This window comes from Elephas maximus, chromosome 3 (assembly GCF_024166365.1).
Source record: "Elephas maximus indicus isolate mEleMax1 chromosome 3, mEleMax1 primary haplotype, whole genome shotgun sequence".
NCBI classification, from domain to species: Eukaryota; Metazoa; Chordata; class Mammalia; order Proboscidea; family Elephantidae; genus Elephas; species Elephas maximus.
This window is the reverse complement of record NC_064821.1, coordinates 138,922,079-138,940,466: the sequence shown is the minus strand read 5'-3', so window position 1 is coordinate 138,940,466 and position 18,388 is coordinate 138,922,079.

The window sequence follows — 18,388 nt, the reverse complement described above, 5'->3', positions numbered from 1 at the left end:
ATAAAGATTAATCTAATGTAATAGATTTTTTCTTTTGATTGCCTTTAGCTTAAAACTGAAGAGACAGTTGAGAATTCTGAAAAAAAAAAAAAAAGTTGAGGCAGGGGAATAAGGAGGTGGAGCTCTGGTGGCACAGTAGTGCTTAAGACCTACGGCTGCCAACCAAAAGGTTGACAGTTCGAATCCACCAGCCAGTTCTTGGAAACCTATGGGCCATTCTAGTCTGTCCTATAGGGTCACTATGAGTCAGAATTGACTCTATGGCAACAGGTTTGGTTTGGTTTTTTAGATAAAGGAGACTTTTAGAGTGATTTAAGTGAGTCTAAGTTCAATCTGGAATCCCTGGTGGCATAAAACCTATGTCTGTTAAACAGAAGGTCAGCAGTTTGAATCCACTAGGTGCTCCTTGGAAACTCTATGGGGGCAGTTCTACTCCATCCCATAGGGTTGCTATGAGTCAGAATTGACTTGATGACAAATGGTTTGATTTGGTTAAGTTCAACCTGTAGAATATGGTATAAATTATTACAACATGAATTTGAACACTGAGGAAACATTCCAGATAACATTTCAAAGAGAAATCGAATGAAAAAATTGCAGCCCAAAAGAAGGGTTGTAGGTAAATTGAGAAGCAGCACATTAAAGGAATAAACATTGAACTGAGGGAAAAAATCTTACTGTGTGACTTTAGAAAATCACTACATCTCTCTGAACCCAATTCTCTCATTTGTAAAATGAACAGGTTGAACTAGGTAACAGTAGTCTCTACTCCTTTATGGCAGATAGAGTGAATTGCTCTCCAGCCACCTTATTTACTCCAACCTCCTTCTAGCCTGCTTTCCTGAACCTCAGAGGCTCGAAAGTAAAAAATTTAAACAAAAGCAAAAACAAAATAAAAACCCACTTTTCTTAGACTTCATTGAAGGATCCCACTAGTGTCAGTTGTTTCTGACTCATAGCGACCCTATAGCACAGAGTAGAACTGGCCCGTAGGGTTTTCAAGACTGTAATCTTTACAGAGCAGACTGCCACATCTTTCTCCACAGAGCAGCTGGTGGGTTTGAACTGCCGAACTTTGGGTTAGAAGCTGAACGTTCAACCACTGTGCCATCAGGCCTCCTCATTGAATCCCTGGGTATAAATTAACATTCTTACCAATCAGATGCACCCACATGACACTTGAATTCAAAATGTAGTTAAGTGGGAAGGGCACATGGCATCTGTTTTGTTGGTATGTATTGTGTAACAAAAGGGATGGCAGCTTCCAGACTCTCCAGGCAACTACCAGGTTGTGACATGAGCAGCAACTCATTCTTGGCCCAGTCCTCAACTGGGGTTTTGATGTCAGTCCTGGAAATTCAGTCTGGAGTCTGTTTCTCCAGTCGTCCCAATGATTCTGTTAGCCATTTAATACCCCAAAATAAATACTTTTCTAGGGGGAATTTGGAGCCCTGGTGGTACAGTGGTTAAGAGCTACAGTTGCTAACCAAAAGGTCAGCAGTTCAAATCCACCAGCCGCCCCTTGGAAACCCTATGGGGCAGTTCTACTCTGTCCTATATGGTCGTTGTGTGTCAGAATTGACTCAACAGCAACGGGTTTGGTTTGGTTAGAGGGAATTCTGTTGTCTACAACTCCTAAGGAATAAGGGGACCAGGCAAGTCAACTGCTTACTTTAATGGAAGTTCCAGAGAAACCTATTTAACAGAACTAAAAAAAAAAGTTTTTTTTCTTTTTCTTATCATTACTTCCATTTAACAGATAAGAAAATGGGGGTACAGAGAGTAACTTGCCCAGAACCCATACTTTATACTGTCCCCCATCCCCGCCCCTGCCCCCAGCACTAGATGATTCCCATGAGTGATTGCAAATCTGAAGTTCTGAATCTGTTTTCTGGGTCCTAGGACTGAGTGGTGTTGCAAAATTATGAATCAATGCTCGGAGGAAATTTGCGATTCTAACATTCCCAGGAAGAGCTCTGGTGACCTGGTGGTTAAGCACTTGGCTGCTAACTGAAAGGTCGGTGGTTTGAACCCTCCAGCTGCTCGGTGGGAGAAAGACGTGGCAGTCTGCGTCCATAAAGATTTATAGCCTTGGAAACCCTATGGAGCAGTTCTGCTCTGTCTTGTAGGGTTGCTATGAATCGAAATTGACTTGATGGCAACAGGTTGGGTTTGGTTTTGGTAACATTCCCAGAATCAGCTTTCAGGCATGGGATGGCTTGAACAAGATGCCAGCAGCACTTTTGGGCCTAGTATAATGGTCTTGGAGACCTTGAGTTTTTCTTCTCAGAGGTTGTGTGGCTGTCAGGCCCAGCACAGATGGTAAGTGTGGGCTTTGCACACTGCTCTTGGCATCTCTAAGAATGTCGTAGTAATACTAAGCATTATGCCTGGAGAGGTGTCTTAGCTATCAAGTGCTCCTATAACAGAAATACTGCAAGTGGATGGCTTTAACAAAGAGAAATTTATTCTCTCACAGTTTAGGAGGCTAGAAGTCCAAATTCAGGGTGCCGCTCTCTGTCAGCTCTAAGAGAAGGTCCTTGTCATCAACCTTTCTCTGGTCTAGTAGATTCTCAGTGAAGGGACTCCAGATCCAAAGGATGCACTGTCCTCTTAGTTCTTCATTCTTGGTGGGAGGAGGTCCCTCTGTCTCTCTGATCACTTCTCTCTTTCATATCTCAAGATACAACCTAATCCTGTAGATTGAATCTTGCCTCATTAACACAAAAAAATAGCTGCCTTTAATCCTGCCTCATTAACATTATACGGGTTAGGGTTTAAACAACAATACGATAATCACATCAGATCACAAAATGGTGAATGACCACACAATATTGGAAATCACGGCCTAGCCAAGTTGACATACATTTTTGGGGGACACGACAAACCATGTCAAGAAGGGAAGACAAATGGGCTGTGCTCAGTGTAGGTAATAGTTTTAAGAGCAAAAAGCACTTTTCTTTCCCATGAAGAGCTAATCCTTTTAGCATCATTGAGCTCTTGGAACAGTGTGTACACTGAGGAGCAAAGAGGGGCTAGATGTTGAGCCTTTTTGTTTTCTAAAGGAAGGATAAGAAAGGTGAATCCAGTGGCTGATAGCCTGGAATTTTACACCTAGTTTCAGTTTTGAAACTATTTCATTTGTCTTTTAAAAACTGAAAGTATTTATTGACTAAGCATGTATTCTGTGCATGTGTTTATGTTTAATAAGGGGTGCAAGAGTTCAGTTGTGGGATATTTTTCTTTTTGAATTCTTTTATACTTATACATTCATTCAACTATTCATTCATTGAGTACAGTGAGATTAAGAGCATGAATTTTTGCGTCCTGGCTCTCCTACTTATCACGTGACTTGCACAAGTCATATAACTCTCTAAGTCTCAGATTCCTTACTTTCAAAATTAGAATATTTACAGTGCTTAATTGACAGGGTTGCTATGAGGATTCAATAAAATAATGCTGAACACCTGGTTTTATGAGGGTTATTACTTAATGAAGGTTATTACTATTTATTGAACACCTGCTATGTGTTGGACACACTGCTGTGCACTTGGAATCTAAGACAAATAAAACACAACTAGTGGAGAAGAGAGACATGTATACAAATAAACATAATGAAGTATGAAGAGTCTGTAGCAGGTTATGGTGGGAAACCAAATGAGAATTTGATTAATTCTATGTTGGGGGAGACTGGTCAGAAAAAGATAAAACCTTTTGCTTCAGCAGAATCTGGAAAGGCCATTAGCACTTAAGGTCCTAGGGGTTAGCTCCATCTCTGGGAAGAGGGAAGATGAGCATCAAGAACAAAACCTGCAGGCCCCAAACATGCATATCCCTGTGAGAATTGTAAGCAGACTGGCAACCCTCATTACTGGCTCCTTCCCATCCACACGTAAACCCATTCCAATTTCTTCCTTGTCCTGAACACCCTAATCCCTGGTGTTTTTTTGCCCTTCATAGCCACACCTCTTGAAAGATTACCTTCTGTTTCCATCTTTAAACACCACAGGTTAGTTTGAACCCTCGGCACACAAGCAGAACTGCTTTCATCATGGTCCCAATTACAGCCATACTGCTTAACCAGATGCAAACATCCAAGACCTCATATTAAACAAACAAATCAACATTTGATATTGTCCGTTTTCTCCTTTTTAAAAATACTCTTTTTCCCTAGGCTCCCATGACACCTCACTCTCCTCATTGCCTTCCTACGTGGCCTACTACGTTTAAGTCACTGTTGAGTCTCTCTCTTCTACTCATCCCTTAGAGCTTTGTCCTTGGCCGGCGTTTTATTTTCTCACTCTCTGCATTCAACCCTGGAAGATTTTATTTACTCCTTGACTTTAGTTACCATCCTGTGGCCTTCATCTCTCCAGCCAAGTCCTCTCTCCTAAAGTCTGGACTTAGACGTCTCCATATGGTTTTCCCCAAGGCGCCTCAAACACAACATATTCAACACAGGAATGTTACTCTCTCATCCCCAAAAAGTTCCATTTTGTTTTCTATCTCAGAAAATGGGACGTCCATCCACCAAGTTGTTATATCCTATATCTAATCACTCTCCATGTCCTGATTATAAATACTTCTTTCATTTATCCTTGTATTTCCATTTCCACTAAATATACCCTAGTCTTAAGTTATCACTTGGATTACTTATAACATTTTCAAACTGGTTTTATTAAATTACTTTCTTGGTTAAAAACCCTCTGTTGCAATAAAAAAATCTCTCTCTAGTTCCTTCTGTTGTCACTCTCAACTCTTTAAATTTGGAATTCACTGAGTGTGCTTTCTATGTCCTCTAGGCATTTGCATAGATCCTTCTCTCTTCCTAGAATACTGTTTCTCATTGGCTTTCCTACAGCCCCTTTGTCCATCTAACACCTACTTGCCTTTCAGAAACTATTCCCTCTAGGAACTGTTCCCTGATCCCCTAAGCCTGAGGTTATCTTTAAAGCAGTCCCAATATAGCTTGAACTTCCCTATCATACCATTTACCTGTTTGCTTTTTATCTCCTATGCCCACCCGGCCTAGATGATAAATAACTTGAGGACAGAGGCGGCTTCACTCACCATTACAGCCTTTGGGTTTAGAAGAGCATGTGGCTCAATGGGAGATAAAAAATTATTTCTTGGATTAAACATGATAGCTGGGTATAGAGTGATAGGATAAAATGCAGAGAATTGGACCACAGAAGTGACTGCTCCAGTCAGACCCTGCAGTGCCCCCTGCCTGCTTAGCAGCCAGGTTTACTGGGCCAGTCCTCCAGCCACATGGTAACGTAAGACTTGGTCTTTGACAGCCCACAAGTCTATTCAGGTCAGTATCCCCTCTTTTCAACAGAGACATTCTGTCATCTTGGAAGGCACTTAGTATTTTGTCAAGAGTTTATGGATAATTCACAATGAAATCTTAAAATCCTAGAAGGTAGATTATCATATCCCTTCAACATTGCTATTGCTAAGTATCTTGGGTTTGGTGATGGGGTACATTCTCAGGTGAATGCATCCTGAGAATGTACATCAACAAATCTAATTACGAAATAAACACGTATGCATTCCATCTTATTTTTAATTTAGGGATTTTTTTTTTTATTGGATAAGACTCCCTGGGTGGTACAAATGGTTAACATGCTTGGCTGCTAACTGAAAGGTTGGAGTCTACCCAGAGGCACCTCAGAAGAAAGGCTTGGTAATCCACAAAATCAGCCATTGAAAACCCTATGAAGCACAGTTTTACTCTTACACACATGAGGTCACCATAAGTCAGAATTGACTCTACTGTAATTGATTCGGGTTTTATTACTAGTTAACTAAGCTAGAGGTAATTACCAATTCAAAACAGTTATTTACACTTTAATTCAGACTACTCTTTTCTTCACAGGCCTTATTTCAAAGGTCTTCAATATTAAAAACAAACAAACCAACCCGTAGCCATCTAGATGATTCTAACTCATAGAGACCCTATAGGACACAGTAGGACTGCCCCCGTAGAGTTTCCAAGGAGCACCTGGTGGATTCGAACTGCCAACCTTTTGGTTAGCAGCCGTAGCTCTTAACCACTACGCCACCAGGGTTTCCTTTCTTCACAGGCCTTATTTCAAAGGTTTCCAATATAAAAAAAAAATAGAGTCTATTAATTCTCAAATGACAACTTTTAAAAGGCCATGATCAAATAGTCTCATTTTAGGTGTAAGAATAACAGTATTTTTTTTCACCTTAATAACCAAACCAGAATAACAATTACCAAAGTATACATTTTACATTTTAGGACAGGCATGAAATAAACTCAACCACCTCCAGAGTAAAAGATGTCTGATAAGCACCCCTCACCGTTCCCTTTTCTCAGACTTTTTCTAGGCCAGCCTTATATCTACTTTAGTTTTCCCCATTATCATGATTTGAAATGGCAAGCAACAAGTATATACTGACTATATGCTGTATAAATGATACTATTTGACCTGAAATTACCTCCTCTTTCAGTTCCACATCTAATTTATTCATTCAACAAATACGGCACACCAACTAAGTATCTGGCACCATTTTGACCACTGGGGACGGTGTTGACCAAGAAGTCAAGGCCTCTGTTCTCATTCTAGTTGGGGAAACAAATACATAAAGAGAAAAAAATCAAACCATTATAAATGAAGAGCAGAAAATTTAAGTATGTTGATATGATAATGACTGAAACTGGTGATAGGAAAAGGCCTTTCAGAGTAGGAATTTTGTTTTTAAACTTTTTATTATGGAAGCTTTTAAACATTTTAAAACAGAGAGTCTATTGTTATGTCCTCCCTTTCTTGTTTTATCATTTCACCATTCCTGTTTTATCTAGTCCCTTGATGTTTCTTTTTTTGCTAGAGTATTTTAAAGCAAATTCCAAAAATCTCATTATTTTACCCATAGAGTCCAGTATCTATTAACTTATATAGATTAAAAAAAAAAAAAAAACACAAAATTATTATCATACCCAACTACATTACCATGTAATACGTAGGCCATGATTAAGTTTCCCCATTTGGTCTCAGTATCAGTATTATGTTGCCTCTTAGAAGCAAGAATGGTGAGACTTTGTCTTATGTACTTTGGACATGTTATCAGGAAGGACTGGCCCCTAGAGAAGGACATTATGCTTCGTAAAGCAGAAGGTCAGCAAAAAAGAGGAAGACCCTCAATGAAATGGATTGACACTGTGGCTGCAACAATGGGCTCAAGCATAACAGATTGTGAGGATGGTGTAGGACTGGGCAGTGTTTCATTCTGTTGTACATAGGGTTACTGTGTGTCAGAACCAACTCGACAACACCTAACAACATATATGTTTTTTATGATCTTTTATTTTCAAATCAGCATCAATCAACATTCATATATTGCATGTGGACTATATATCTCTTAAGTATATAAAACATGTACATTAGACACCCCCACCCCCCTTTGTCAAAGAACCTGGGTCATTTGTCTTGAAGAATTTCACACATTCTGGAATATCCTCATGGTATTATTTAACATATTCTCCACTTCTTCATTTCCTGTAAAGTGATAGATCAAGAAGCTTCATTTGATTTAAGTTAATTTTTTTGTAGGGGTGAAGGAAGCAAGATGGTGCTTTGTGCTTTCTATTGTATCTCATGAGAATGTAGACCTTGGGTGGTTACTCTGCTTTTAGTGATGTTAAGGTTGATCAGTAAGTTTAAGAGTTGCCAGCATAACCCATGTACTATAAAAATTCTACATCAACTTTTTGCCTAATAGTTTTAGTAGCTATTGTCAAATTTTTGTAAGATACTTTATTTCACTTGGGGTTGCAAAAAGCTGATTTTCAAATCTTCTTATCTTGTAATTGTTCCTGTATTTATTAGCTTTGACTTTTCCATACAAAAAAAGAACACTCCTCATCATCAACTATTTGGTTACCTTGAAATACAGTGTGGTATAGGAATGGTTGCTTGATTATTTTCACTGTTTATAAAATTTCAGAGTAATGAGTTGGAGCCTTATCAATGTGAAGAGGTGACATTTAAGCTGAGATCTGAATGTCAAGAGATAGCTATGCAAGGATCAGGAGAAACAGATTTCAGGGACAGGGAACATTTAGTGTAAAGGCCCTGAGGTGCTCAAGAGTTTGGTGTGTGTACAGATTAGAAAGGAGGTCATTTTAGCAGGAGGGTAGTGGCAGCTGAATGAGTTGGATGAGAGTTAGGTTGGGCCACATCACTTATGAGCCATGGTAAGGGGTTTAGTTGGCCTTTTATAGTGAAAGAGGTAAAAAACCAGCGGAGGGTTTACATTTTAAAAGATCACTCTGGATGCTCTATGCAGAACAGACTATATTTGTGGGAAACCCTGATGGCATGGTGGCTAAGTGCTATGGCTGCCAACAAAAAGGTTAGCAGTTCAAATCCACCAGGTGCTCCTTGGAAACTCTATGGGGCAGTTCTACCCTGTCCTATAGGGTCACTATGAGTTGGAGTCGACTCAGTGGCAACAAGTTTGGTTATTTTTGGGTTTTGGTGGGCAAACGTGAAAGCTGAGGAAAGGGGAGTAAAAACTTTGCTATATTAAATTTGATCTATTTCTATGCCATCTGTGTATAACTGTGCAATAAGCAGTTGGATATCTGTACCTAAATTTCCTGGAAGAGAAGGGACTGCAACACAATTTCAGAGTGAGTGACATATAAATGGTATTTTGAGTGTTGAGGCTAGAGGAGAGTGTGTTGACAGAAAGGGAAAGGGGGCTAGAACAGAGCTTTTAGAAATCCAGCAGGAGAAATGTACAGGAGGTACTTCTGTGATATCTCGGAAAATATCCACATCCTGTTGAACTACCTTTAACATGCTGCCTCCTGTCCATTCCATCCCTACTTTTATTGCCTTAGTCCAGGCCTTCGACCTCAGGTCTGAACTTCCACACAGCCTACCTTCCCCATGCAAGTCTTTCACACTGCTCCAATGGCTCCCCAAAGGCTGGAGACTGAAACAAACAGTGCAGCATACAGCACCCTCCATACTCTGGCCCAGTCTACTCCTGCCTCACTTCCCACCAGTCTTTCCAATTCAGCCTACAGTTATATACACTGAACTTTTTACTGTTCTCTCACAAATGCTCTTCAAATCTTCTCCATGTTTGTGCTTTAGTTCCTGACTATAACAAACTTCTCTATTTTGTATACTCCTTCTAACCTTTCAAGTTCCATGTTAAATATCACCTGTATAAAAATATTCCTATTTTTTTTTCCTGCAGCTTAGCTCATAGTATTGTGCTAATCTATTAAATATCTTTATACCACTAATCGGTGTTTGCCTTCATGGCAAGAATTTTCTTTTTCCTCCTTTAGCATAGAGATGACACACTGAAGAGGTGACCAATATTAAACAGATGAACAAATATACTCTAAAAAAAGATTCCTAACTTTTCTGCTAATAAGACTGTAATACATCTCTAACTCTCATCAAAAAGGTATCATCTAAAATTATATCAATTGGCATAACAAGAGTTACCATCCAGAAGAGAGGGTGATAAAGTTCAACAGGCCTAGAAACAACCATTTGGACAGAAGTATATCTATGAAGGTGAGAGGAGCAACTCAACAGCCTGCCAATCACAGTTGGATAGATACTCCCTACAACAAACATTTTGGTTTTCCATCTTCAGGTCTTTGCACATGTCATTATAATACTTTACTTCATCTTCTTGAGATATAATGGCATGTGCAAAGAACTGGAGATGGAAAACCAAAAGGGAAGAACACACTCTGCATTTCTCAAGCTGAAAGAACTGAAAAAAAAAAAAAAAATTCAAGCCAGAAGTTGCGGTATGGAAGAATTCTATGGGAAAAATATTAAATAACTCAGGAAGCAGCAAAAGAAGATGGAAGCGATACACAGAATCACTATATCAAAAATAATTGGTCGATGTTCAACCATTTCAGGAGGTACCATATGAGCAGGAACCAATGGTACTGAAGGAAGAAGTCCAAGCTGCACTGAAGGCACTGGGGAAAAACAAGGCTCCAGGAATTGACGGAATACCAATTGAGATGTTTCAACAAATGGATGCAGCACTGGAAGTACTCACTCGTTCATGCCCAGAAATTTGAAAGACAGCTACCTGGCTAACTGACTGGAAGAGATCTATTCCCAAGAAAGGTGAACCCCCTGAATGTGGAAATTTTAGAGCAATATCATTAATATCACATGCAAGCAAAATTTTGCTGAGGATCATTAAGAAGCAGCTGCAGCGGTATATCAACAGGGAACTGCCAGAAATTCAACCTGGATTCAGAAGAGGACGCAGAACCAGGGATATCATTGCTGGATGTCAGATGAATCCTGGCTGAAAGCAGAGAATACCAGAAGGATGTTTACCTGTGTTTTATTGACTACGCAAAGGCATTCGACTGTGTGGATCATAACAAATTATGGGTAACATTGTGAAGAATGGGAATTCCAGAACACTTAATTGTGCTCATGAGGAACCTTTACATAGATCAAGAGGCAGTTGTTTGAACAGAAGAAGGGGATATTGTGTGGTATAAAGTCAGGGAAGGTGTGCATCTGGGTTGTATCCTTTTACCATACCTATTCAGTCTGCATGCTGAACAAATAACTCGAGAAGCTAGACTATATAAAGAAGAATGGGGCATCAGGATTGGAGGAAGACTTATTAACAACCTGCATTATGCAGATGACACAACCTTGCTTGCTGAAAGTGAAGAAGACTTGAAGCACTTACTGAAGAAGATCAAAGACCACAGCCTTCAGTGTGGATTACACCGCAACATAAAGAAAACAGAAATCCTCACAACTGGACTGACAAGCAATATCATGATAAATGGGGAAAAGATCGAAGTTGTCAAGGGTTTCATTTTACTTGGATCCACAATCAACAGCCATGGAAGCAGCAGTCAAGAAATCAAAAGACGCATTGCATTGGGAAAATCTGCTGCAAAAAAACCTCTTTAAAGTGTTAAGAAGCAAAGATGTCATCTTGAAGACTGAGATGTGCCTGACCCAAGCCATGCTGTTTTCAGTTGTCTCCTATGCATGTGAAAGTTGGCCGATGAATAAAGAAGAATGAAGAAGAACTGCCACCTCTAAATTGTGGTGGAGAATAATATTGAATATACCACGGACTGTCAAAAGAATGAACAAAATGTGTGTTGGAAGAAGTACAACCAAAATACTCCTTAGAAACAAGGATGGCGAGACTATGTCTCACATACTTCGCACATGTGGTCAGGTGGAATCAGTCCCTAGAGAAGGACATCATGCTTGGTAAAGTAGAGGTCAGTGAAAACGAAGAAGATTCTCTATGAGATGGATCGACACAGTGGCTGCAACAATGGGCTTAAGCATAACAATGATTGTGAAGATGGAGCAGGACCGGGCAGTGTTTCGTTTGATTGTACACAGGGTTGCTACAAGTCGGAACTGACTCGATGGCACCTAACAACAACAACCAACATTAGTGTGGTAATCTATCAAGCACCATATTAGACACTTCCTCATATGTTTTATCACAAAATTTCCCTTGAAGAACATTAAACTTACTTAACTAATTCCATAGTTACCAAGCCTTTTTACCTAACATGGCTTTGTCTACCACGATCTGTGTAATTTGCACTTACTCCTGATATTTATCTACTGGAGTTACCAGGTGCTGCAAATGGTTAACACACTTGGCTGGTAATCAAAATGATGGTGATTCCAGTCCACCCAGAAGTGCCTTGGAAGAAAGGCCTGGCATTCTACTTTCAAAAAATCAGCCATTGAAAACCCTATGAAGCACAGTTATACTCTGACACACATGGGGTTGCCATGAGTCAGAATCAACTCTACAGCAACCAGTTTTTACATATCTATCATACCATATTAAAAACTTTTTTTTTTGCTTACACACTAAACTTAGAGCATCTTGGGTGCAGGGAGCACGTCTTTTTCATGTTTGAATCACCACTAATGAGTACAGTTTCAGAACATGGTAGATGGCCAATAAATGCTTGTTAAATAATTTCTCAAATTCATTAAACAGTTATTGAGCACAAATATGAGCTAAGTACTGTTGAGTCACTGGGGATACAGAAGTGAATAAGACAATGTCTACTTTCATGGAGCTTACAGTCTAGCAAGGCAGACAAATAATAAAAACAGTAATAACAGCAATAACTAACATTCATTACAAGGTTACTATATGTCAGGCACTGTTCTAAGAGGTTTATTTACATATATTAACTTACCTCACTTCTGAAATCTGTCAGGACATGTCACTATTATGCAATTTATAGATGAGAAAGCTGAGGCAAAGGGAAAATACACAGTATAATTCCAGAGTGCTGCTCTGAGGGAAATGAATGGCATGACGAGACAGTAATCAGGGAAGGAGACATCCGAGCTGAGGTCTGAAAGGCGAGAATGAACCAATCATGTAAAGAGCTGGGGGGAAAGGCACTGCAGGCAGGAACAAGATAGTCATTGAGGCAGGAAAGAGTTTGGAGTGTTTGGGGTTCAGACAGGACACCAGTGTGGCTGAAGTATAGTTAGAAGTATAGAGAAGCTAAGCAGGAGCCAGATAATATAAGGCCTTGTGGACTGTAATGAAAAATTAAACTTTATTCTCAGGAATGAGAACCTAATGAAGTTTTGAGCAGGTCAGCGATACAGTTTCAGTTAGTGTTCTTTTAAGAAATCATATTGGGTGCTGAGCCGATATGAATTAAGAGGCAAGAGTGAAAGCAGGGAGACCTGCTAGGAGGCTTCAGATGAGAGCAATGAGGGCTCCGGTGGGGTGGCAGCTATGGAAATCTAGAAAGTGAGAAATCGGTGGTATGTATTGGAGGTTACCCACAGGATGTGGTGATCATTTGGACGTAGGGAGAAATCAAGGAAAGTATGTAGACTTTGGCTTAAACAACTTGGTAGATGGCAATACCTTTTATAAAGTTAGGAAAGATTGGGACAAAATCTGTTTTTTTTGTGGGGTGGGAGTGGGAGTTCAAGGAACAAAAGTTGACAATTCTTTTGGATTTACTTTGAGATGCCTACCTAAGTAAAGACGGCAAGTGCACACGCGGACATCTGCTTCTGGAACTCAGGGGTAAGTCAAAGTCTACAGTGTAAAGTTTAGGGTTCATCAGCATAGAGGAGGTACGTAAAGCCAGCAATCTTGAAGGAAGAGTAGAGATGAAAGACGGCTAAGCTCTGAAGGACTCTCACAACATTTACCTTAATTAAAAAATATTACTTAGTGCAATTAATGTCTTCTACAGCTTACATACTTTGGACATGTCAGGAGAGATCAGCCCCTGGAAAAGGATGTCACGCTTGGTAAAGTACAGGGTCAGTGAAAAAGAAGAAGATCCTCAACAACATGGATTGACACAGTGGCTATACAACAATGGGCTCAAGCATAACAATGATTGTGGGTATGGTGCAAGACTGGGCAGTGTTTTGTTCTGTTGTACATAAGGTCGCTATGAATCGGAACTGACTCGACAGCACCTAATTACAAGAAGTTTGATTAGTATGGATTAATAATCTAAGAGCTTGTGGCAGAGAATGTACAGATAACACGCCCAGTATCTGTCATCTCTTTTGGTGGTATTAGAACATGCATATATGTGCACAAGATAGAGATGATGTGTGTCAGTCATTCTTGCAGCTAATTTTTGGCCAGTGGGATGACAGTGTAAGTAATGTGGGCAACTTGAGTCATGCCAGTAAGTCATGCCCCTTGTTTTCCCTCTTCTTACTGACTGGGATGTCAATATGATGTGAGACATCTGAGACTATACAGATTATGGCAAATACAAAAATTGCAGAGCTATAAACTCAAGTAAGTCTAAGTTCCTAGATAGTCTTGTCTGAGCAGCCATACCAACCTATCCTTCATTCAAGCTATTGTTCTTTTGGGTCTGTTGCACACAGCAGAATCTCTATTCTAACTAATTCAGAATCTAGTCATTCTATGAGCTGATAAAAATTTCTGACCCTACAAAGTTGAAGAGTAGAGTGTAGGTCTCTGGTAATTTTTAATATGTCAAATGCCCACAGAACCAAAGGACCTTATTTTCTACCCATTCTAATTAGACTATAGCACAGAAAACCCTTTTTCAGAGTGGGTGGCCAGATAGTAGAATTGCTGTGTAAAGGAAAAGCAGATGCTAAAGAGGCATCAAGGGTACTTCAGAAATTGGATTGCAATTTATTTACTTTATCCAAAAGAGCCCTGGATTTGCTGAGTCCAGGATGGTGGATGATACATAAAGCCTACCTCTCTCTCTTAAAGTGTTTTGATTGCTGGAAATACCTGGAAGTCTATAAGCAGTTTGATGTCAGAGAAAAAAGTACAGGGATTAATTTTTTCCCCATACATTTCAAACTTGTAAACAGTAAGTGTGGCTATTATTTTGACAGAAACCCCATTCTTTTGTTAATAATTACATTCTTAAATATTTTGTGGACACTACACAGATTGTGTTAGGCAGATAAGGGGTAACGTGTTTCCACATCACTTGCTAATGCTTAGTTTTGGTTAGTTTGCATTTTTATTGTGCTTATTGTGTTGCATTTTATCTGTATTTCACAATAAACTAATGCCTCAAATGTGGCTCAGTGAAATGTAAAAGCAAGAAGAATGAGGTAAATGCTACAATTCAACATAACGTTGTAAATGTAAAAAATGATGAAGTGAATTCCAGTGAAAATCCAAAATATGAATTTGTACAGTAGGACAAGCAAATCTGTTTGAGTGTGACAATTTCACAGGAACAGCTAAAAAGAAAAGAGCAAGTAGGAACTATACGACAATCACCAAAAACTGGACTTTTGGGGACCACTGATCTATTTATCTGGTTCTCATGAAGGTGTGAAAGTAGTCAAGCTTTCACATATTTTTAAAACAAAGTATATAGTGTTTTCTGGTAAACTGATCAAGTTTTTCTAGAACAAGTACAAAATATTACCTTCTAATATAAAAAAAAAAAATTTTTTTTTTTTTTTAATATAAAAATGGTTGATTTATCTCTAAATGCAGCCCCTTGGAAAAAAAGCTTTTCACTGTGGCAGAAACAAATAGTGAAACGAGGGAAGCTGAAAAAGAATACTGGCAGGGCCTTTGTTGTTGTTGTTAGGTGCCGTCAAGTTGGTTCCAACTCATAGAGACTTTATGTACAACAGAACGAAATATTGCCTGGTCCTGTGCCATCCTCACAATCACTGCTATGTTTGAGATCATTGTTGCAGCCATGGTGTCAGTCCTGAGGGTCTTCCTCTTTTTCACTGATCCTCTACTTTACCAAGCATGATATCCTTTTTCAGGGACTAGTCCCTCCTAATAACATGTCCGAAGTACGTGAGACTAAGTCTTGCCATCCTCACTTCTAAGCAGCATTCTGGCTGTACTTCTTCCAAAACAGACTTGTCCCTTCTGGCAGTCCGTGGTGTATTCAATATTCTTCGGCAACACCATAATTCAAAGGCATCAATTCTTCTTCGTTTTCCTTATTCACTGTCCAGCTTTCACATGCATATGAGGTGACTGAAAATACCAGGGATTGGATCAGATGCACCTTAGTCCTTTAACACTTTGAAGAGGTCTTTTGCAGTAGATTTGCCCAATGCAGTATGTCCTTTGATTTCTTGACTGCTGCTTCCATGAACCTTGATTGTGGATCCAAGTAAAATGAAATCCTTGACAATGTCAATCTTTTCTCTGTTTACCATGAAATTACTTACTGGTCCAGTTGTGAGGATCTTTGCTTTATGTTGAGGTGTAATCCATACTGAAGGCTTTAGTTTCCATCAGTAAGTGCTGTAAGTACTCTTCACTTTCAGGAGCAAGATTACGTTATATGCATATCGCACCCTGTTAGTCTTCCTCTAATAATTCTGATGCCATGTTCTTCTTCATATATTTCAGCTTTTCAGATTATTTGCTCAGCATACAAACTGAATAAGCATGGTGAAGGGATACAACTCTGACACACACTTTTCCTGATTTTAAAGCATGTGGTATCCTTGTTCTATCCAAGTGACTGTCTCTTGGTCTTTGTACAGGTTCCTCTTGAGCACAATTGAGTTTTCTGGAATACTCGTTCTTCACAATGTTATCTATAATTTGTTATGATCCACACAGTTGAATGCCTTCATGTAGTCAATAAAACACAGGCAAACATCTTTCTGGTATTCTCTGCCTTCAGCCAAGATCCATCTGACATCAGCAATGATATTCCTCATTTCACATGCTCTTCTGAATCCAGCTTGAATTTCTGGCAGTTCCCTGTCAATGTACTACCGCAACTGTTGAAAGGGCCTAGGAGTCATTATTTCACAATAGCAACCAAATTTTAGTTCTAAATACCCTTCTTCAATGTGTCTTGGGGAAAAAAAAAAAAAAGGTAATTTCAGGTTTGGGGTGAGACAGCATAAAGAAAGCCTAGAACATCTTTTAGCACAAGAAAACAAGAAGGTACTCAAAGACCAACGGGGTCAAATTTGGGACAATCTGAGAATCCAAGAGAAAATAATAGTAATGGACTATAGGAGTATAATACAATGGATAAAAATAAATTTATGCATACAGAATAATACAAAGGAGAAAAAAGGAAAACTTTTTTTTCTGAAACATAAGAATGGTAGCTATGAATGTAGAAGAAACACTAAAGTTAGAAAGTTACTTTGCAACCTCCAGTGTAACACCTTATTCAGATGAGGGTAATTAATGAACGTTAAAACCACTGGAAAAAAGGTTGTTGGGAAATGGGACATTCAAACAATGTCAAAGTATTCTCTCACAGGCAGATGACACAAACATCCTTGCTGAAAGTGAAGAGGACTCGAAGCACTTACTAATGAAGATCAAAGATTATACAGCCTTCAGTATGGATTACATCCCAACAATGAAAACAAAAATCCTCACAACTGGACCAATAAGCAACATCCCAATAAATGGAGAAAATATTGAAGTTGTCAAGGGTTTCATTTTACTTGGATCCACAATCAACACCCATGGAAGCAGCAGTCAAGGAATCAAATGATGTATTGCACTGGGCAAATCTACTGCAACAGACCTCTACAAAGTGTTAAAAAGTAAAGATGTCACTTTGAGGACTAAGGTGTGCCTTACCCAAGCCCTGGTATTTTCAGTCACCTCATATGCAGGCGAAAGTTGGGCAACGAATAAGGAAGACCAAACAAGAATTGATGCTTTTGAACTATGATGTTGGTGAAGAATATTGAACATACCACAGACTGTCACAAGAAGGAACAAATCTGTCTTGGAAGTACAGCCAGAATGCTTCTCAGAAGTGAGGATGGCGAGACTTTGTCTCACGTGCTTTGGACATGTTTTTAGGAGGGATTAGTCCCTGGAGAAGGACATCATGCTTGGTAAAGTAGAGGATCAGTGGAAAAGAGAAAGACCCTCAACAAGAAGTGGCTGCAACAATAGTGTCAAACATGGCAATGATTGTGAAGATGGCACAGGACCAGGCAGTGTTTCATTCTGTTGTGCATAGTGTCATTATTAGAGCTGACAGACAACACCTAACATTATCTCACAGACTGATTATTAATTACAAAGGGAAAAATATATCTTTATAAAGAGAGAGATGGTGTTCAACACCTTAGCAAAGTGATTTAACTTAGATCAATGACAGCGCAAGGACACCCGGTGATGAAAGGTCTGTGGTTAGAACCCGTCAGCCGCTCAGCAGGAGAAAGATGTGTCAGTATGCTTCAGTAAACATTTACAGCCTTGGAAACTCTATTGGGCAGTTCTGCTCAGTCCTACAGGGTTGCTAGTAGTTGGAATTGACTCGGGAGCTATGGGTTAATTACAGTGCAAAAACTTGACATTATTTACCTCCTGATGTGATACAATAAGAAGTGGGAACACTTGAATTGCCATAGTGAACAGTACGATGCTCCAGGAAGCCTGAAGCCAATACGGTGATCTTGATATCCTGAACTGCTGTCTCTGCTTATATGTGTTTATGTCTGGGAGAGACAAAGTGCTGGTTATTTTAAGGGAGAAGCAGGGACTTCTTACAGATTACTTCATATAATTATATTACAATATCAAACAATTTACACAAACACAACTAACTTATTTGGCATGCATGTACACACGAGAGAGAAAAGTAATTTAAATGGCATAACCACTCTTGCCTCTTATTCCACTCTCTTAATGCACCCATTTTCCAAAGAGAGCATGAGAAGGGAGCAGAGTTTACTCATCCCTTAGCTGGTCTTAATTTCTGTATGTCTTTCACAGTATGTACATCTCACTGTGCTAAGTGATTCTAGTCCTATAGTTTTGTTTTTTTTTTTTGTACAACACAGTCTCCAAATGCAAGCCAATCACTTAAACCAAGATGTTAAACTTAACAGCA